Here is a 21,546-nt window from a genome sequence, read left to right as displayed (position 1 = left end):
GAATCTCCGGCTGCTCCAAGTCCAAGTTAAAGAACATCAACCTGGCATGGAACCAATCAGAGGTGCAGATGCTCTGGTCCCATCCCAGCCTTGCTACACTAAAATCTGTACTCTAACCGGAGCCCCAGGCCATCTGTGCACCCACTGCAATCTGAAAAGCACTTTTTTTTTTTACAACCCTGGCATCATTTTGAACTCTGCACTGTGAAGGTACCCTCCTCCTCCACCCCCCCCCCCTGCCACCAGCTGTCCCCTGGGCTCTGTTTTTACTTTCCACTCTCGCATGGAAATTTGGAATGAGATATTTTTCTTGGATCAGCTGCTGAGGAGGTTTTCCCAGAGCACAGCTGAAATCGCTGTTCACAGTTGCACTGGGTGGTGGTCAGTGTGCTCTCCGCCCTTGCTCCTTTAAGGATGCTCTGCGTGCAAACTTTGGATGGTTGTCCTCCCCTCTCAGTCCCTCCTGGAAATGGCCTTCCACCTCTCCAAACGGCCTTGCCCCCCAGAGCCTGCACTGCTGTTGGCACACTATCTCCCCTCCGCTTCTTCCACTCAGCTCGCTCCCCAGCCTGCTTTCCTCCAGGCCATTCCGACCTGCTCCAGCGGCTGAGCATGCCCAGTTCAGCGGCGAGAGCACGGGCCCCAGTCCCCAGTGCGCAGGTGCCACGTCGTCTCCGGGTTTTGGTGGCGGCCAGCTGGGAGCAGAAGGTGGAGTGGCGTGGGGGTGGGGGATAGGAGCCCTCTGGGAGTCCTGGAGCAGCTGTTTGCCAGGGTCCACACAAAGGGTGATGCTAGGCTGAATGCCCTTTGGGTCTAAGTGTGAGTGTAGCTAGGAGGCACTCCGTGGGAGGGTCGCTGTCGGGCGATAGAGTGCCCCGCACTGCCTGGAGCAGCGCCTCAGCATCGCAGGGACCAAAGTTTGGGGAGGGGTGGTGGTTTGCATAGCTGAGATTGCACTTGGAAGAAGACTTTTGGGAACCACTTAATCTCTTCGTGGGTCAATAAAAGAACTAATATAGTAGTGCTTGCTTTGGAAGGCGGCTTCACAGATTAAATGAATAAACAGCATTTACAGCGGTGTCTGATGCTTTGCAAGGGCTTGAAGTGTTGGTTAAACAAACGTAAACAATAAGCACCCTATCTGAGCCAGAGGCTTGGTGGCACCAGTTTCCGCCAGTCTGGACCCCGAACCCCCCACTCCAGCTCGCGGTTCCTAGCGGGCTGCCAGACTTTCAGCCAAGGAGGTGCTCCTGCTCCTTTCCCACCTGGATTTCGCGCCCAGCGCCGCCGCTAGGAGCGCACCCCGACCCCCGGGCGTGGCGCACGTGCTGCGGCCGGCCGCCGGCGAGACCCCTGAGGAGCGCGTAGCCACGCGGCTGGCCTGGCAGCCCCACCCACCTCGCCCAGGCGCTGCCCCTCCACCGGCCCGCGAGGCTGAGCGCCTGCCCGCCCGCGCCCCCTCTCCGCCCTGCAGGCTCCCGGCAGCCGGCGGCCTGCCCGGCCCCTGCCCACCCCCAGCCCAGCCCGGGCGCGCCGCACTGGGCATGCTCCGTAGCCTGGGCAGGTTGGGGCTGCGAGGCGACAGCTCGGGCTCTGGAGCCGGGAGGCGAGGAGGAGGAGGAGGGAAGACTCGGGGGCTGGGGAAGAGAGATCCGCGGGCCACGGAGGGGCGGCCGGCCCGGAGCCGGGAACACGCAGAGCCCGGCGGCCGGCCGGCGGAGCGGACCGAGGTTGCTCCGTGGGCTGGCCTGGGAAGGACCGCGGAGACCCCGGAGCGCCCGCGGCTGAGGTAAGGACCGCGCGGCGGGGAGGCGGGGAGGCCGGGGAAGTGGGGGGGCGGAGGCAGGCGGGAGGGCGGGACTGGGGCGCGCTGGGAGGGGGCTCGGCGGCCGCTCTTTATGGCGGGAGGGGGTTGGTGGCGCCGGGAGCAGTTAGTGAGCTGCACCGCAAACAAGATCGATCTCTCCTCTCTCACACACACACACACGCACGCACACTCGCGCGCGCACACCCCGGGTCTCCCGGAGGCGGTGGTGGCGGCTGCGGCGACGGCGGTAGCGGCCGCATCCCCGGCAGCGGTTCCAGGCAAAGTGACAGGTAGGAGAGAAGGCATTACGGGTCCCGCCTGAGGATGCTCCTGCCTGTCCCGGCTCGCGCGCGGGGCTTGTTTGCTTTCGGAGGGTGCGTCCCGGACGTGCGCGCGCGCGCACCCGGATGCCCTGCCGGGGAGCCGGTGCAGGTGCGGGGTGCTAGGCGCCCGGCGCCCAGCGAGCACGGAAGGCAGGGGCCTTCGCTACCACCTTCTTCTCAAGTAATCGCCTCTTGAATTTCCTCAGACTCTCTATCCAGACCTGTGTCGGCTTCTGGGCTAGAAATAGCTCGGCTCGACGTGTATATGATTATTTTGTTTGGAAATAGTTGGCACCGTGCAATGCATGTAAATGTGTGTGCTCTTCTTACCCCTTCTGGGGGCATCGTAGACGTAATGGACTCTCTCCACCTCAAAACAACTGTGTTTCGGCTTTCTAAAAAAATCCTTTACCTGGAGGACATTAAAGATTGCTTTATTTCCAGAATGCTAAAGTTGCTTTTTTTTTTTCCTTAGCCAATTAGACCTTGTCTATCTAGCGCAGTTCTTCTGAGTGTAGACTTTGGAAGACTACTGAAGCAAAGCAGAAATATGGAGTTCGCCAGTTTTAAGTGTGTCCAAGTGCAACTTTATCTAGAATCATGAGCTGCTTTTCTAGAGAGATGCTAACGCTCACTATTTTTGCATAAATAGGATGGAGCTGAGAGATCACTATGTTCTAACATTTGTAAAACAAACTCCTGAGCTGATTCTAGCCATTGTGCTAAAGCACCTATTAGAAATTTAATTTTGGCCAAAACATCCATGGCAGATTGCCCCCCCCACACCCTTTTTTTTCATGACCAGAAATATGATATATTGTGGTTTATAAATTTAAGTTAAGGGTGTGTGCAGATAGCTGCTAAATAATCAATTCTGTTCAGTTGACAGTAATGTCATGCAGGCATAGGCATCTATGTAGCATCTGCAAATGGAATTCCATTTCTGCTTTAAAGAAAATTCAAATTCATAAAGTAAACACGACCAGGAAAAACAACAAATGACTTTACCTGGGGAGTCTCCAAGGGGTTTGAAGAAAGTGGACTCCTGAATATAGGAAAACTCTGGATGTGCATTTCCAACTGTCCCCTGTTAGTGCCGGTTGAGCAGAGAGCTGGGGTTGTGCACTCTTCAAACCTCAGTGACCTAAGTTATGGAATCATAGAAAGATCAAAACTTGAGCGCGGCAGGGGCATGTGGTGTAATCCCTGACTGTCTGTGTTATGTAATCGAGACTGCTGTGTTTTTCATAGGACACGTGCGTATTTTTCAGCGGTTGTATTGATCTGTTGTGTCATTTTATTTATTTATTTATTTTGGGGACGGTAGAAGTTGAGTAAGTGATTGTGTCTTGGGAGAACACCTGTTTTCATAAAAATCCAGGGCAGTTTTTATTGGCATTTGTATGCATCGGAGACTCTTGCTTTTAGAACCCGTCCAGTGGAACGTATCACAACCCATCTAAAGGTACTTGGTGTTAGAGGCCTGAGACTCCTTCCCACCGCCGTGTCATTGTTGAACCGTCTCAACTTAGTTCTGATGTAGCTTTAATGGCATCACCAGCCAGCTGGGAATTAAATTGCTGATGACAATGCTAGTCTCTGAGTAGCTGTCAAAACAGACTTTCTAAGACTCAGTTTGATCACTAGGTGCACATTAACATTTGTCAGAAAAATTCTACCTTTATTTTACAAACGTACGCCTACACGGAAGAGCTTTATTCTGAAATATTCTTTGGGAAAATTCTCTATGTGATGCTGCCTGGGTGTCCTGGCATCCTGCTGCAGTATAGCTTTAGCTTATAAGATAATGAAAGGTGGAAGTTGGAAAAAATATGTAGTGTTACCAAAAGGCTTTTGCAGAACTGAAAGTTGCCATCACTTCTGAAGTATTTCATTCCCTTGCAAAGACCAATCACTGCTGCTAGCCCAGATATATATATATATATTATAATTATTAGATTTTATATATTTAAAAATATATATTATTTCTCCCAAGAGCATATCAAATTGTCTTTAGATGAATGTGTGTTGCTGATTTTGTAGCATGGAGCAGTAACATTTGGCAATCTCAGCGAACATGGTATTTTGGTGGGATACTATGAAATCCATTTTGGGTTTTGATTTATTCAAATTAAAATGATGACTAAATACTTGCTCAGAATACATCCCTGTCCCACCCTGCAGGTAAGCTTGGACTTCAAGGCTGCTGTGTCGTTTTCCTTGTGTGGGATCACATTGGTGTGCTGATTTGTGAAAGGATGTGCTGTAAGGGAAATTGCCTTCTGGGTTTACAGTCTGAATTTTCATTCCCTGTTTTTCAGATGTAGTCAGTAAAACTCCACAGTCAGAATCAATGAACTTTTTTCTCAGATTATTTAAAAATACGTATCAGAAATGATCACTTTAAAAAATTTTTCAAATGTGATTTTGTGAATCAATGTTACCTTTCTGGATCAGAACCCTTAGGTGATGCAGTATTTTTCATGTTCTTAAAAACTGTCAACAATGAACTCAGATGTTTTCAGGAAAGTATAAATATTTGTTGACACCTCAAGTTATTCAGCAGATTGTAACCAAATTATTGTCATTTGTGATCACTTTAAAGTGAGGATGAAATCGCATGTTTGTTAGCACGGATGACCCAGGTTTTTAATAAACTGTCTATCACACCGAATCCCTGCACAACCAAGAACCTGTGCGTTTGATGTGCAGAATGAGGTCAAGGACTGGTGCAGATGCTTAAATGATCACTCTGGGTATTTCCTGTCCACAGTGAGGTTGTCAAAGGCTGCTTTCACTGCGTGCTGTGAACTTCAAGTCTGTCAAGTGGACTGGACGGAAATGGGGCTTTTCCTCACTGACGGGTGGTACGGTGCATCGTCCATAGGTGCCCAGATATGAACCGTGTCTGTAAGGACGTCGCTTGTTTCTCAACATTGAGCATTCCACGTTTTCTTCGTTCCACGTTTAGAAAGATAAAAATGGGTTTGCATGTTTGGAGTTTGATTCTTTTTTTTTTTTTAAGTGATTTATTTGTGAGGCATAGCAGGTTGACACCTCTGGGGATGGTCCCGGCTCCTCTGCTTTTAAACTAACTTTCCACTCATGTGCTTGGGAGACAGTGTATGATGTTCCATGTACTTGGGTTCCTGTCGCTCATGTGGGAGATGATTGTATCTGGCTGCTGGCTGTAGCTTGCCACAGCGATGGCTGTTATGGTCAGTTGGGAAGTAAACCAGCAAATGGGAAGGGGTGTGTGTGTGTGTGTGTGTGTGTGTGTGTCTTCTTTTCTCTGTCTTTCCACCCTTCAAATATGTCCATAGATAAATAATAGAGTATTTTAAAAAGAGGCAGAAAAAGAGAGACACAGCTCTGATTTGCTGGTTTACCATTCAGGTGTCTTAAAGGCTGGGACAGGCTGAGGGAGCAGAAGGCAGGAGCTGGGACCTCACTGCTTGAGCTGTCACCTGCTGCTTGGCATGTTGCCGGGACAGAGCAGGGAGCCAGAATGGGAGCAGAACCCAGTGTTGGCCCCAGGAATTCCAATATGGGATGTGAGCAGTCACCTGCTCTGCCTGCTCCCAGAGGCTACGTTTCTTTAGCTGACCGACTAGAACACATTCCTGAGTGGGTGAATGAGAAGTTTGCGTAAAATATCTTTGTTAGAATGAGGATGTTTCCCCTACCCAGCAAATCGTCCCAGAATCACTATTGTTTGTAAGCCCATTTCACTGGATTGCAACAGCTGCCTCCGTACCCCAGAGTGTGGCTGGAACCTCATGCCTTTGGGTGTTTATCCTAGGCAGAAGGTATAACCCAAGTACTTTGAGATGAGAATCCTAGTGCTGTATGGCTCACATCTCAGCCAGGGGTCCTCGTGTTGAAGAAGTGAATGGCCAGCAGCTTTTATGTTTCCTGCAGGAACTCCATGCATTTTTTTTGCTTCCTTCACTTTATGGCATCAGAATTGTTGAAAGTGACATCGATCAGAAATCTTTTCTCTGAATGACTCTCTTGCTCCCTGGTTCATGAACTTCTGGTGCGAGTGCTGAACACCACGTGACCACAGAGTAGAGTGGTTTTCCCCCTTTGATTGGCATTCTGCTTAACAATTCCTCGTCCACCATCCGTTGGTGTTCCAAGGCCTGGGAAATTCCACCCCTAGCTGCCGAAGCTACCTGGTCTGGGTAGATCATTGCTTTAAGACACAGTGACCTTCTAAAGCGTGCTTTTGCTCCTTAGCAATTAGAGGATGTTTTCAGCTCTCTGACATGAATAAATTGAAGTAGCCATTTCCTTAGAAACAGGAAGACAAACGTAACTGGAAGCAATTAGTTCTAAGCAGCTCATCCAGAGCAAAGAGGTTGCAGACCACTGAGCTTAGATTTGATAACTCCCCATCTCTCCTTCACACCACCCCACTGAGGTCTGAGCATGACTGCAGGTGTAGCTGACAAATGAATTCCATCTCAGTTTTCACTTACTTCCAAGTGACAATTAGATAAGTGCTTCTAGATATTAATAGGTTGTTATCTATCTATCTATCTATCTATCTATCTATCTATCTATCTCTGTATTTCCATACATGTCCTTTAAAGCTATTACTGAGATAAGTATATTTCAATGTAACTGACTCCCTTTGTACTTTTATAGATTTCACTTCATCTATTTAAAAATATTTAGGCTGTGTCAGGTGTTTTGGCCTGATTGCTGACTGTATTTAAGATGCCTGCATTGCTTATCGGAGCACCTGGGTGTGATGCCCAAATCCAGCTCTACTCGGTTCCTGCTAATGCAGACGCTGGGAGGAGCAGCGATGGCTCACATGATTGGGTCGTTGCAGGCGCATGGGAGACCTTGAGTTCTCTGCCCCTGCCTCCAGGCTCTGGCCCAGGCCTGCCTGTTGCTAAGCATTTAAGGAGTGAACCAATGGGTCAATGTTTTGTGTCTCTCTCTCTTTCTGCCTCTTAAATAAAATAAGAGGGTCAATAGAACTCACCTGACTGCAAAGGAGAGGTTCATGACTGACACAAGGTGGAGAACGTCCGTTATAGCAATGTGTCCTTCCAAAGCTGGGGCCTGGGGGCCTTGGTGGGAGCCTGTACTGTGGATTTGCTTTCAACAATGCTGACTTGTGGAGATGATCTGGCATTGGAATTAAACAGACCTAAGCTCAACTTTTAAAGGGATTATTTGTTTATTTGAAAGTCAGAATGGCAGAAAAGATATATAGATGGATGAGAAAGAGAACTCCCATTTCCCTGCTCCCTCCCCAATGCTCATGACAGCTAGACCTGGACCGTACTGAAGTTGGAAGTCCAGCTATCTGTCCAGGTCTCCAGCATGCCTGCTAGGGAACCAAGCACTGAGGCCATCTTCTGCTGCCTTCCCTGGTGAATTAGCAGGATGCTGGATCAGAAGTGAAGCTACTGGGACTCAAACTGACACTGTGATCCAGGAGGCTGGCATCAAAAATGGCAGTTTAACACACTACACCACAGTGACCTCTCCACAAACTTGGTTCTGACAGTGGTCCTCATTGGTGTTGGACCAATTCTGAACATCAGTGGCCCCACCTGTACAACGAGAAGCATAACCATACAGGATTGAGGTGACTGTGTTGTAACAGATTCGAGGTACTATGTTGCTGCTGTTGATATAAGCACTTTTGCCCCTTCTCCTCCTATTACTAGAGGAGTGTTATTGTTGTACTCTGGTTTGCTGTCAATGGAGCAAATGGCGTGCACCTGCCTGAAGCATGATGAAAATGGTGGTTACTAGAAGCCAAGAATCGTAAAGGGGAGAGAGAATAGTTTGACAACAGGTCCAAAGTTAGAGACAGTGTGAAAAAAATTCTAGTGTTCTGTTGCAGTATGGAGACTATACTTAGCAATAACATGTTTATTTCAAGATAGCTGGAAGAGCGAGCTTTGAGTGCCTATACCACAAAGAAATTATAGACGAGGTGGTAGATATGCTAACTACTTATTCGTGATCACTGTACATTGCAAAGCTGTGTTGAAACTGGGGGTTGTGGGGGCCTGGTGTAGTAGTCTGCTGGTTAAATCCTCACCTTGCATGGGCTGGGATCCCATATGGGCACCGGTTCGTATCCCCTCCAGCTCTCTGCTTGTGGCCTGGGAAAGTAGTAGAGGATGGCCTAAGGCCTTGGGACCCTGCACCTGCTTGGGAGACCTGGAGGAAACTCCTGGCTTCATATCGGCCATTGTGGCCACTTGTGGAGTGAACCAGCGAATGGAGATCTTTGTCTCTGCTCTCTGTAAATCTGACTTTCCAATAAAAAGAAACAAGTCTTAAGGAAAAAAAAACTCCACAATATGTCTTACAAACAGGCACAGTTATTGTGTGCCATGTAAAAATGTCTGTAACATTTATAAAGGACACTTGCTATGCTCCCTTATAAGTACAGAAAATTCCAGTAACCCCAAGGGGAATTACCAGATCTTCTGGACTTGCCTAACCCTGACAGTATTAGGGTAAGTGTGCCCACACATTAGCTCAACCCTAGCAATCGAAAAATTTTGTGACCATGAAGTTTCGAAATATAGCACAGTGATGCGTTTGCTTTCCCCAGGGCCCCAATGCCTCCAAGTGAGCATTTTTAGGAAGGCCTGGAAGGAGACGCCACTGTTAAAAAAACTTGGGAAGGGGAGCACTGATGTTTACAAAGAACCGTCATGACTCCTGATTTCCCACAGTGCTGCAGTGAGGCATGCAACTTTTCTGCATTATGTAGTTAAGGACTACAAAAGAAAGCAAATAAAACATGACAGTTGTAGAACATTTAAAATACACCACTGGTAGGGCACTCCAAATATGCCACTTCAGTTAATACCCCTTCCTAGTAGTCTAACAGTGTCTTCAGTTTAGATATTAATCACCTGAGGGACTTAGAGATTTGTAGCCAGGGAGGCTGACACTAGAATGCCAACTTTTAAATGCTATATTATGTTACCTGCCTTTGAAAGGTTATGGGCTGGGCCCGGCGTGGTAGCCTAATGACTGAAGTCCTCGCCTTGCACGTGCCGGGATCCCATATGGCTGCTGTTTCTAATCCTAGCGGCCCTGCTTCCCATCCAGCTCCCTGCTTGTGGCCTGGGAAAGCAATCGAGGACAGCCCGAAGCCTTGAGACCCTGCACCCAGGTAGGAGACCTGGAAGAAGCTCCTGGCTCCTGGTTTCAGATTGGCTCACCTTCGTCTGTTGTGGCCATTTGGAGAATAAAGCAGTGGATAGAAGATCTTCTCTGTCTCCCCTCCTCTCTGTATATCTGTCTTTCTAATAAAAAAAAAAAGTTAAAGAAAAGAAATGCTGTGTGTGTGCTGGGGTGGCATGTTTAGCCCAGTGGTTAAGACACTCCTAGCTCTGAGTGTTTGAGTTTGGTTTTCTGGCTCCTCCCTGCATCCTTTTGATGCAGACCCTGGGAAGCAGTGGGGGTGGCTTCAGTGATTGGATTCCTGACATGGTGTGGGAGATCTGGACTGATCTGGCTCCTGGCTGTGGCTCAGCCCTGGCCGCTACCTTAGTGTGCATTCGCAGAGTGAACAGTTGCTCTCTCGCTCTTGTGTTTTATAAATAAAATTTATAAAAATAAAATAAATGGATCATGCTGCAAAAAGGTTTATTAGAGTAAAAGGTTTTGCGACCATTATTTTAAGTGACTGGGTTAAGCGAACAAGGTATTGAAATGTGGAATTGATAGGGCCAGTGTTTTGGCATGGCATGTAAAGCCTACCCCTGTGAGACCAGCATCCTATACAGTACCCTTTTGTGTGCTGGCTGCTTTTCACTTTTCGTGCAGCTGCCTGCCAATGTGCCTGGGAAAGCAGTAGAAGATGGCGCAGGTGCTTGGGTTCCTGTGCCCACCCCTATAGGTGACCTGAATGGAGTCCCAGGCACTGGATGTTGGCCTGGTACAATCCTGGCTGTTGGGAGCATTTGGACTCTCTCGCACACTCTCTGCAACTCTGAGTTTCAAATAAAAAAAAAAATGAAGGATAAAACCATATGTCCTCATCTACCTGTTGGTGCTTTCATGCCGGAGTCCAGCTCCAGCTGAGTTCGTGGATGAGGCGTAAAGAGGAAAGAAATGGACCACTAGGATTTCGTGATCATAATGGACAATGCAGGAAAGCTGTCTGCTTTATTTATACAGAAACAGTCAAACTCTGGCTCAGACTTTTTACGTCCTGGTCAAGTGGGTGTTTCTAAGGATAATTTTGCCATTTGTTTTACCTAAAAACTATAGAAGTTCCTGCTACAATTCTTATTCTACAACTTAATCTTGTATCACAAAGAAAAGGAGAACCTAAAGATCCCAACACTTTCATTTCTGCAGTTACGTGACCAGAAGTCTGAGGCAGGGAGGTGGCAATTGCAACCCTGGGGTATCCTAAAAACAAGCTAACTTTCCTGGAAGGACTGTGTGACCCTGAAGTTGCCCATGGTTTCCTTGAGGATGTTGTGTTACAGAAGCTGGATAAGGACCTTGTGTGAGTGTGGTTCACTGGATGTAAGAGACCTTTGCGCATGCTGCCGTGTGTCTGTCCAGGAGCCCTGAGGCGCCTCTGCAGGGAGCTGTGGTGGCCTCATGGGACAGATGGCCTTCCTCCCTGGGCATCCCGGGGCTCAGTGTTGCCACCATCTCTGTGTTTTTGGGAGAAGCAGGGAATCCAGATCTATTTCAAGTGTGCAACCTCCTCATTTAAAAAAGCCTGGAAATAAATAATGAGAATAAAAACAAATGTGTCAGCCTATGATGTGAACAAGCTAAACACTTCAGTGGAAAGCTCCCATTTTGATCCTTCTGTCAACTGTTAAGTGCTTGGAAACACTTTGTACTAGAAAATACCAGTGGTTTTATTTTATTTTTTTTTTTCCTGTTCAGTTTCTTACAGAAGTGTTATGGTCATTTGTGTCCATCATGCATTGATTTCAGGTTTTGAAATCATAGATCCTGTGTTTGCTTCTGCAGCACATGTGCTAAAATTGAGAACATAGAATCTGTGTTTTCTTCCCCGATTTTCCCACGATGTTAGCATATGTACGAAGTCGAGACGTGTAGAGTGGGGGTTTTCTTCTACGTTATGGTATACCTTGAAAATAAGAACAGCTGAGTCTAGAGAAGTAGGTATTTCTTTGATGGGGCGTGGAGTTCTCCTGCCTGCATCGCTGGTGTGAATTCTGAGGAGTCGCGAGATGTCCTCCCTGCTGTTTAGAAGTTACCATGTTTGTCCTGGCCCCCCTAGAATGTAGATCTGTTTCTGCAGGTTAGTGTTTCAAGGTGCAGGCTACTTAACAGCCCTTGTTTGTCTATGTTCATTCCTATTAGATAAGCAAGCTTGCTGTATCGAATGCAAATGCGGGCTGTTTGAGACAGGCATGTCCCTTGTCTGTAGGATATGCTGTCGAAAGTTGCCAAGCCTCTCTTGAACTTCTTCCCATTTTGTTCCCAATTTTCAATGATGTCAAAGCTTTTTCAGTGATCATTTACTATATTCTACCTGAAATGACAATGCAGAAATAGAGAAACAAAAAGGTAAAGTTCCTTTTTCTATGACACCCACCGCCAGATATACTTATTGGCAACCCCTTAGAGTGCCTCTCTGCTCCCTTTTCTATGCATTTTCATACAAAATTGCATTCCATTTATTTTCCTTACTGTATACACTGGATCACACCATGAACATTTTTTCTGTGATGTGCTTTTGTCTCCTTAGCGCTATAACATAGAGTATATATCAGTATCTTATTGTTACTAATTTTGTGTAAAATTTGGTCGTGTGGCTATACCAGACTTTATTTAATCATTTTCCCTTTGCACTGTTACAAACAGAAGGATTGAAGATTTTTGTTCGCAAGTCTTCTTGTAATGTGTGAAGATTTCTTGAAGCTGAATTCCTAGAAACAGAGCCATTTAACCAAAAAGGTATGCGTGTTTCAAATTTGAAGAGAGCACTCTCTTGAAATGCCGTTGATGAAATAGGTCCCCGTGAAATTTCTTTCTTGTGCAGCTTCAAATTATGCAGCTGGTATAGCCTCTAATTGAAAAATGCCCAACAATGTTACATTGCCTGCCATTCTGATTTTATTAGATTTCAGTTACAGTGTACCAGGAAGCGAATCCAGAAACAGACTTTGTCTTTAAAATTATTATGGAAATGCAACACCTAAGTATGAAGAATTGATCAGTTAAGAGGACAATGTAAAAACTCTTTAAGGTAGAGATGTCTTCAAGAAACGGACTTGAAAATCTACTCTCTGGTCAGTTTGGTTGGCGATAAAACTCTAGACCGCTCTCAGCACCTAGGCTCTGCTGAGATATGAAGTGCTACACAGGTGACATAGGCAGAGTAGAGACTGACATTGACCTGGGACAGGTAAGGTAATCCCATTCTACAAAATCTTTCCAGGTGTATATGTAGTTTTAGATTTTTAAACAGGGGCAACTCTTGGTATCTTGAAGTTCTTCAGCTAGTGATTGTGTAGCCAAGGATTCAACCAACAGCATGCCAGAAATACTCAGGAAAAGCATGTATCTGTGCTGAGTGTGTACAGAGTTTTGTTCTGATGTCCATACCCTAAACATTTCAGTACAACAGTGATTGACGTAGCATTTATGTAGTATTACTGCAAGTAATTAAGGATGATTTGAGGTATGCAGGAGGATATGCAGAGAATATGTGCAATTCTCTGTCATTTTATGTAAGGCACTCTGGCATCTTTGGATTTTGGTATCTGCAGAGGCCCCAGAGCCTGCAAGAGCCAGGCCTTGGAGAGGTCAAATCCAGGAGCTTCCCATTTCAAGCCTCCGTGATGAGTGGCAGGGACCTAAATGGAGAAGTCGTCATCTGGTGCTCCTAGGGTCTGCAGTGGCAGGAATCTGGAACCAGGAGATGAAACTGGGAATCGAACTCAGTCACTCTGCTGATATGGGAAGTGAGCATCATCGCCAGGATCCTAACTTCTAGACCATAACACCTGCTCCTCTACCTCATCATTAAGAGTCACTTTTACTTTCTACACAGAGAATTAGATGAGTCAAAGACACAGGTACTTTAAAAAGCTTGTGGAAAATTTAACCCAAGTACTTGACCTTGAGGATTTGATGAAGGGATCCTAGGAGCCTAGGGATGAAGGGAGCCTAGGAGCTGCTGCTTCCCAGGGCACATGTGCATTATCAGGCGGTTGAAATGGGGGTTGCAGCTGAGACTCAAGTCCAGTCACTGCCTACATAGAGGAGGCAGACATCCCAAACTGTGTCACAGCCCTGCCAAAGGCCCATTCCTTTCTTGCTGCTTTTTGAGCTTTATTTCAGAGATACCTGAAGCTCATTTTCCATACATTTTAGACATTATTTATAGACAAAATTTATATAGATTAGAAACAGTAAAATGTTTTCATTTGGAGAGATTTGGGGGAAAATGCAGAAAATCTGGGTCCCTGTTTTCTAATTTCTTTTGGAAGTGGCGGCTTTGAGAACTATAACTGTTACAAGCATTGGAAGTATATAATTAGTTAATTTCAAAATGGCAAGATATCCCTTGAAAGATTTGGAGTCACTTGAAAGTATCACAATCTCAGGGTTAGTCATTCTTGGTGTTGGTAATGGCAGCAACATGAAAAATTGTTTCTGTTTTCCAAAAATGGTTTAAAATTTTTTAATCTGTTTCTCCAGATAACCATTTTTAACAGAAATTCTGGCTTGGTTGGCAATGACATTCAGATTCTGATTGTACGCCTTCTTGCATGTTTATTTTTACAGTACACTGTGAATTGTGGAAGCTTGGTAGGATTCAGTCATATTTCCTTGGCATTAAAACTTGCACAGTCAAGGAAGTGTGAATGCTAGGTTTTGCTCAGGGAAATGTTAGTGTTTCACAGTTTACAGACACTTGTCTTTGATTGTCTGGGAAGGCACAATGAAGGGCACCGCACGGTCCCTTGAACCTGCGTCCTTCAAGGTCCTGTTGGAAAGCAGATGGAATGTGTTAACCAGGTCTTGGAGGAGGATCCTCTGGAGTGTGGGCAGGTGGAGGAAGCAACCAGGCACAGTGCTGAAGAAAGACCTGGCAGTGTTAGGAGTAGTGGCAAATCTTCCAACTCTATGAGAAGGGATAGGAAGGGGTGTACAAGGAGAACTGTGTCCTTCTGTGGAGGGATACAGTCCACTTGTGGCTGCACCGAGAGAGAGGCAGGGATATGCCTCTCTTGCCTCCCCGCTGCCCAGTTCTTGCTGATTCCTCTCATTAGCTGAGTTCAGAAGGAAGTCAAGGGAAGAAAAGAGGAGGAGGTAGAACAGACTGGCTGAGGTGAGGGGGAGCAAACGGCAGAACAGAGCTGTGCATGGGTGAAGGTCGTGGTGGGGTAGGAAGCCTGGGGCCTGGATTTGGGAACAAAGAAAACAAAACTGCAGCTACAGTGATGAAATATGTATCAAATTTGGGAATATTTCACAAAGCCATGTGCTTGGTATTAGTAATCTATGTGGTGGACCTTTGAGTAACATTTTTAACAACAGTTGTTAGCCCCTTTTGGAGTGGGTAGTGCTTCTTGGGAAATACACAGAGTGAGAAACTTTACGTAATTATTTGATGGACCAGAAACGTAGATTTATGAAGATAGCAGACACAGAGGGAATTCATAAAGTCTGTCAACATGGAGTTGGATACCCAAGATAGAATTCCTTTGCTTTTAATATTTTACAAAAATATTTTATCTAAAATGTCAGGTACCTGGGGAAGAGATGAGGAGGAAATTAAGGTTATTAACAGTAATTTTCCTTCAAAGAAGTCAATTTAACTGATTCATTAGCATCATTGAGTAGAAATGAACAAGCTCTATTTTCTCATTTGTTCAGGATGACAGTAAGACTCTAGGTTTCAGGCTCATTTATTCTCTTGTTTCCCAGCCCTGTTGTTTAAATAGGTGAAGACTGCTCTGTTTGGTTTCTGTACTTGTCCTGAATGAACAAGCAGTGAAACTTGATTACAATCATAAAATCAAACTACTGGAAGGAGTTCATCTCTTCTTACCTCCCAATTTTGTCTATAAGAAAGTCAGATACCAGCTATTAGCAGGTGTGGCTATGGAAGGGCCCGGGGTTGCTGACTTTAGGGCAGATCGCATCACTTCTCCAACCCGAAGGAACTGCATTAATTGAATTCATCTTTGCTGCTGAACCCGCGGACTTGTTCCTGGTCCAAGGTCCGTCTTTCCCACTGCTGATTCTGTTCATCTTTTCCAGGCAGAGCTTGCTACTTAGCTCTTCTACCACTCAGCTCTTGAAATGTTGCTTTTTTGGGGGTCTCTTCCATAGCCTTGACTTTTCTTTTTTTTTTTTAAAAGATTTATTTTTATTACAAAGTCAGATATACAGAGAGGAGGAGAGACAGAGAGGAAGATCTTCCGTCCGATGATTCACTCCCCAAGTGAACCGCAACGGGCCGGTGCGTGCCGATCCGATGCTGGGAACCTGGAACCTCTTCCAGGTCTCCCACGCGGGTGCAGGGTCCCAAAACTTTGGGCCGTCCTCGACTGCCTTCCCAGGCCACAAGCAGGGAGCTGGATGGGAAGTGGAGCTGCTGGGATTAGAACCGGCGCCCATATGGGATCCCGGTGCGTTCAAGGGGAGGACTTTAGCCGCTAGGCCACGCCGCCAGGCCCCTTGACTTTTCTTATTCTATAAACTCATTGAGATATGTCATTCACTTCTACTCCTTTTACAGCCACTTACCTTATCTGAGTTCCAATTGCATTCCATCGTCTGCAAGAAATCCTGAGCTTGAAATTTTATAGAACCTTTCCGAGTCAAAGTGCCTCAAATAGATGTGTGTCTCATCCCAAGTTCTGAATATTTGTGACACAGGTGCTCATCGTTGATTCCTTACCTTCGCTTGCCTCTGATTGTGGTCTAATTGTGCACAGTGCTGTTGTTGCTACTTCAGTTTTTGTCCTCAGCGTTTGATGCCTTGATTTTTCTGAGAATCTCTTAAGGCCAATCTTCCTCTCTTTCTCCTTCATTCTGTCATTCATATATTCTGTGGTTATTAAGTGAGCAGTATGTACTCCAGCAGTGAGCCTCAGGGGTTTATAACTTCCTGCAAGAGACACATGCATAAATAACTCCTTTATAAGTTTACATCTTTACCCTTTGAATCTGTTCTTCCATCCCAGCTAAAGTAATTTCCACAAACTAGCTGTTATTATAGTATCAGCTCTAAAATATGGTTACTGCTTCCTACTGCTTTCAGGATTCATGTCTGTTTGTATAGTTTGCCAAATGCAAGACATCTATGGTCTAGCCTCTACCATGAAGCTTTACCTCTGTTCCTTGCAGGTTGAGCTATATTAAAATAGATACAGAAGATAAAGCCTATGCTTTCTGCACCCTTGCAACGGTGCTCTTTCATTGGCATACTCCTAAACAGCCTTATAGACCTGGTGTGGTTGACATTTCCCCGAAGGCTTCCTTGGCTTCATAAGCACGCTAGGTTGGGAGCCTCAACTTAAGTCGTTCTACTGTGGATAGGAAACTAGCCACAGCACGACTGCTGAAAATGGGAGAATCTGGTCCATGTGAGAAAAGAATGATGGCTTTCAAATGAATGAATAACTCAGTGCCATTATTGCAAAATTTACAGATTGGGTTAGTCAGGAAAGCAATCTGATGTATAAGCAAGAGAAGTGCCATGTTTCATAAGCAGACGCTGTGTCTACACTTCTAACAGAGGAACAAAGTCTTCCAGGATTATTTACAGGGCTTACTGCAAAATAGCACACTGCTCAATCTGAAAGATTTGAAAACTCTGTATTCATGGTTTCTGCTTGCATTGTAATATATCAGTAGAATCAGAGAAGACATTTCCCTGAAAGTATTTATTACTTATTCCTGCTAGGCATGCGCTCACATTGCTTTTTTTTCTCTTTTGTAAGTTTGGTTTTAATGAAGTTATGCTTATTTTTCTTGTCATTTACAAGCCTGGGTCAGTGTACTTTTCTTCTTTCGAACTTGGCTGGAAATTTAGGAGAAGAAAATATTTATTTAATCAGATTATTTTATTAAGTAGGACTCTCAATAATCTAAACTACTGTGTGTTTATTTCTTGGTAGCCTTGACTTTTTTTTTTATTTTTTTTTAAAGATTTATTCATTTTATTACAGCCAGATATACAGAGAGGAGGAGAGACAGAGAGGAAGATCTTCCATCTGATGTTTCACTCCCCAAGTGAACCGCAACGGGCCGATGCGCGCCAATCCGATGCTGGGAACCTGGAACCTCTTCCGGGTCTCCCACGCAGGTGCAGTGTCCCAATGCATTGGACCGTCCTCAACTGCTTTCCCAGGCCACAAGCAGGGAGCTGGATGGGAAGTGGAGCTGCCAGGATTAGAACCGGCGCCCATATGGGATCCCGGGGCTTTCAAGGCGAGGACTTTAGCCGCTAGGCCACGCTGCCGGGCCCAGCACTTTATTTTCAAAATTGACCGTGAATGTATCAATGCCAAATAGAGAAAATAAGAGCGTTAGTAATTAACTGAAAAAAACATACTGCTGTGTATTGTTTTTGAAAGAACATCTTTTAGAGTTCCAAAATTAGGTGAGGACATTTTATTTGTGATGGTTTGAACCTTATGAATTACGGCTTCGACAGTCCTAACCAGGTCCTCCGCCCCAAACTTGGAGCATTCACGATGATCCAGAAAGCCTCTTCTTCACACCTGGGATCTTTCCGAGTTAGAAAATTCCTTTTAGCTTTTATTGTATTGATATGTTGGCTGGGGATATTTGTTATTAGATATGTCATGATTCACGTTTCAATGAGACAACATTTAGGAGCATTACAGTTTAGTGATTGCAGCTGCTTGGAAAATGCTTCAGGATGCACTTGGGAAAACAGATGGAGAGGCTTTACTTTTATTGAGCGCCTTCCTGGACCTCTGTGGTCCTCTGAGAATCGTAAGCCTGGCCTCATTCTGTCCATTTTTCATTCTATTTGAAAGAATTTCAAAGTAGCTGCGTAAAGTTCCTTTCTGTCTGTCTGAAGTGACATTCAGGGATTTTCTTGGATGGCTACGGAAGGGATTGATGGAAATTTAAAGGCTCAGGTTAATTTGGGTGTGATAAAAAGTTTTGAAAGGGACTACTGTCATCAGGCTATTCCAAATGATTCTGTAACATGTTAATTTTTCTTTTCTAAACTTGCATTGTATGCACATGGTGGAACACCAGGTTTTCCATAAAGACTGACATCCAGGTAGAAACCACTGATTAAAAGCAGCAGAGATGTCTTTTGGAAACCTTTGTAAATGCTCCACTTTCTGCCCAAGCAAGGTTCTCTGAGCTTTGTTGGCAGGTGAAGGCAGTAATTACCTGGAAGATGTGCCTCATAGCTCAGCAGGGTTTCTGGTCTGGAATATCTCAAGAAAACTATGTTTCCATCCTCCCAGAGAGGAGAGCAGCCTTTGTATGGCAGAGAGATGTAACACCAGGAATACAACTGCAAGAGAGTCACACCTTGTGCCCTTCTGCAAGGGATGGACTCTGATAGAAGGCTGCCCAGACACATGCACCATCTGGGCCACATTTGAGGGCTGCAGGTGCTCACCAGCCATGCTGTGCAGCGGGATAGATGCAGTGCTGTGCCATGATGTCTTTGATAGTTGTTGAATCTTGCTGGATTGACTTTGTGATATTGTGGAATGCTGTGAATTCCCAGGATGCCTTGAGAGAAGGCAAAAAAACAACCACAGAATCCCTCTCCCCAGAAACCTCGTACCCTTTAGGTGTGCTGCACACTTGATAAACACACATTATTTGTTTTCCAAGCAATCCCTCAGCCTAGATATGATTGTACCCTTTGATAGTAAGAAAAGCCAGCGATTAGAGTGCTGACTCAAGGCTACTTGGTTGATCCGTAGTACAGAGAGGGATCGAAATGAGAGAGACCTGAGTCTGTGGGGCTGTGTCTGTGGCTTTTAGCTTGGTGGGGAAAGAAGTATATGAAGCTTACAGCAGAAAAAATATAGTAAAAGATACATAGCAGTGATCTAATCTCAACCTTTAAACAAATTGGCCTTTAAGAAAGCTCACTAAAAGTAAATAGCATGTAAACAAAGCCAATGCAAAATAAATTCCCTTTTTCAAGTTAGAAAAATATGTTCACATATCAAAATGGTTATTTCAAAAACAAAAGAACTTCCATGTTTTGTTGTTAATCATTGGTCTAACCTGATCATTCTATCTTTCCTAAATTATCAAGCACATTCCTTTAAACAGTTTCAGACAGCAAGCAAGTTGGTATGTACTAAATATTCTGTGAGATGAATGAGCAAACTGAATTGGCAACCCCACCTGATGGCAGTCAGTGTGGATAGGCAGTGGATTGGAGGAAGCAGATCATTAAGAAGAACCTGAGCAGACATTACTAGAACCTATGCTTATGTGGGATGCCAGCACATTCAGGCAAAGGATTAACTTGCTATGCCCCCATGCTGGCCCCTTCTTTTAAACTTTTCTTGGGCGATATTTTAACATTGTGTTCATTGTATGATCTTATTTGTTATTGTAGATGATGATGAATAAATTATTATTGACATTTTTGACCTCATGACCTTTTGAGGAATCAAGCAAAGCCATCATGATGGAAACTCATTTACCCAGATGGAAAAGGATCTGCTTTATAGTTGAATGTTTTATGTATAACATACCTTTTAAAAGTACAGTGTAAGTGTAAGTGTATTGGGATGGAAACCACCATTTTTCCAGTGTCTTGTGAAAATCAGTAATTCCATTATGTCCCCAGCTGGGGGGAAGTTTAGCAGTTGGATGGAAATGTGTCTTGTGAAGTGCTGGCTTTGCCCTGACAAGCTTGGTGAACTTGGACGTGTTATCCCACCTGTTCTCATCTTGCTTTGCATGTATCCTTTGAAGTAGCTGGCAGTGTCCTCCTCTGCAGAGATGTGCTTGTGTAATTGTTGTCATGTCCACCTAAGAGGCAAGCTGCAGAGTTTGAACCTGAACACTAACACTGTTCAAGAACTCCTCTGCTTATTTCTTGGCCTTTCTTGCCAAGGCTGTCGTTGCCTGCTTACCCAGTTTGCAATTCTGACGAACTAGGTTGGTTGGTTTCATGTTGGCGGAGGGGGCTCGAGGTCAGAGCTGGTGGAGAAGGTACTGTATAATATTCTTTGAAGAATACTCCTTTGGAAGGCAAGTTCTTGTCTATGTGGTCTGTGCAGGTGACCCCTGAACTTATTTGGCTTGTATAGCATGTTTTTTGGGGGGCAGTGGGAATACATCACGTTGTGTTTAGCATTGAGACCTCAGCTGGAAATTCAGAGCAGCAGAAATGTCCTCATTTTACTGTTCTGGAAAATAATTTAGAAATTATTGGCTCAACAGTATGATGAACGAGTGAGTATTACTGCTTCCAGGGCATTTATAATTTGTCAACTGCCACACTTGATAATTTTCTGCCTGCATAGTGACAACAAATATGAAGTACCCAATAAATGCTTAATGAATTGACTCATGATGGTCGCCAGGGATATTGGTCCTTGTGGAAGATAAGGATGACCAATACGAAAGAAGAAATGAGGTTTCCAAACTGTAGCATTCTTTACCAGTTCAGTTAAATGTTTGGTCATTGAAGTGGGGTGAAACAGAACTATGGTTAGCTGTCAAACTAGTTCGGTTGGTTGAAGTAGCTACAACTTGGAACTGGATTGACAGGCACTGCTTGGAAACTTCTATGCTTCATCAGATTACACACACATAGACATATACACAGAGTTCAGATTCTGAGTACAATGTATATGTATGTACAAATTGGTAGGTTCTTTTTTTTTAAAGATTTATTTTTATTGGAAAGTCAGCTATATAGAGGGGAGGAGAAACAAAGAGGAAGATCTTCTGTTCATTGATTTACTCCCCAAGTGACCACAATGGTCGGTGCTGTGCCGATCCAAAGCCCAAGCCAGGAACTTCCTCCAGGTCTTCCATGTGGGTGCAGGGTCCCAAGGCTTTGGGCCGGCCTCGACACTGCTTTGCTAGGCCACAAGCATGGAGCTGAATGGGAAGCAGGGCTGCTGGGACCAGAACCGGCGCCCACATGGGATCCCGGCATGCCCAAGGTGAGGACTTTAGCTGCTAGGCCACCGTGCCGGGCCCAAATTGGTAGGTTTTTATGTTTATATGATAGAAATGTGTATGAACTTCCATGTGTGCATGCATATTTATAGTCCCAATAGAACATTCCGAGAGATGACATATATTTAAAAATATATTAAAATGTATCATTTAAAGGAGATTCTGCCTCCAGAGTCTGTAGAATCTTTTAAAATAACTTTGAAGCCTGTAAAAATACTATGTGATTGTTCTGAAAATATTGGAAAAGGA

The 21,546-nt window shown here is 45.0% G+C and overlaps 1 protein-coding gene across 2 annotated transcripts in view; it reads left to right on the top strand.

Annotated features, from left to right (window-relative positions):
- Nucleotides 1-1,633: 1,633 nt before the first annotated feature.
- Nucleotides 1,634-21,546, top strand: part of PLCB4 (phospholipase C beta 4) — a 350,035-nt gene continuing 330,122 nt past the window's right edge. The window contains exon 1 of one of the 2 annotated variants that reach the window (XM_058679484.1): nucleotides 1,634-1,789. The gene's annotated coding sequence lies outside the window, so the exon portion shown is untranslated. Of the gene's footprint in view, nucleotides 1,790-1,966; nucleotides 2,098-21,546 lie in introns of those variants that run through there. The other variant, XM_058679483.1, reaches the window with a different exon arrangement.

The sequence above is a fragment of the Ochotona princeps genome, chromosome 22 (assembly GCF_030435755.1).
Source record: "Ochotona princeps isolate mOchPri1 chromosome 22, mOchPri1.hap1, whole genome shotgun sequence".
Taxonomy (NCBI): domain Eukaryota; kingdom Metazoa; phylum Chordata; class Mammalia; order Lagomorpha; family Ochotonidae; genus Ochotona; species Ochotona princeps.
The sequence above is the reverse complement of the archived record's forward strand: the minus strand, read 5'-3'. Positions and strand labels throughout refer to the sequence as shown.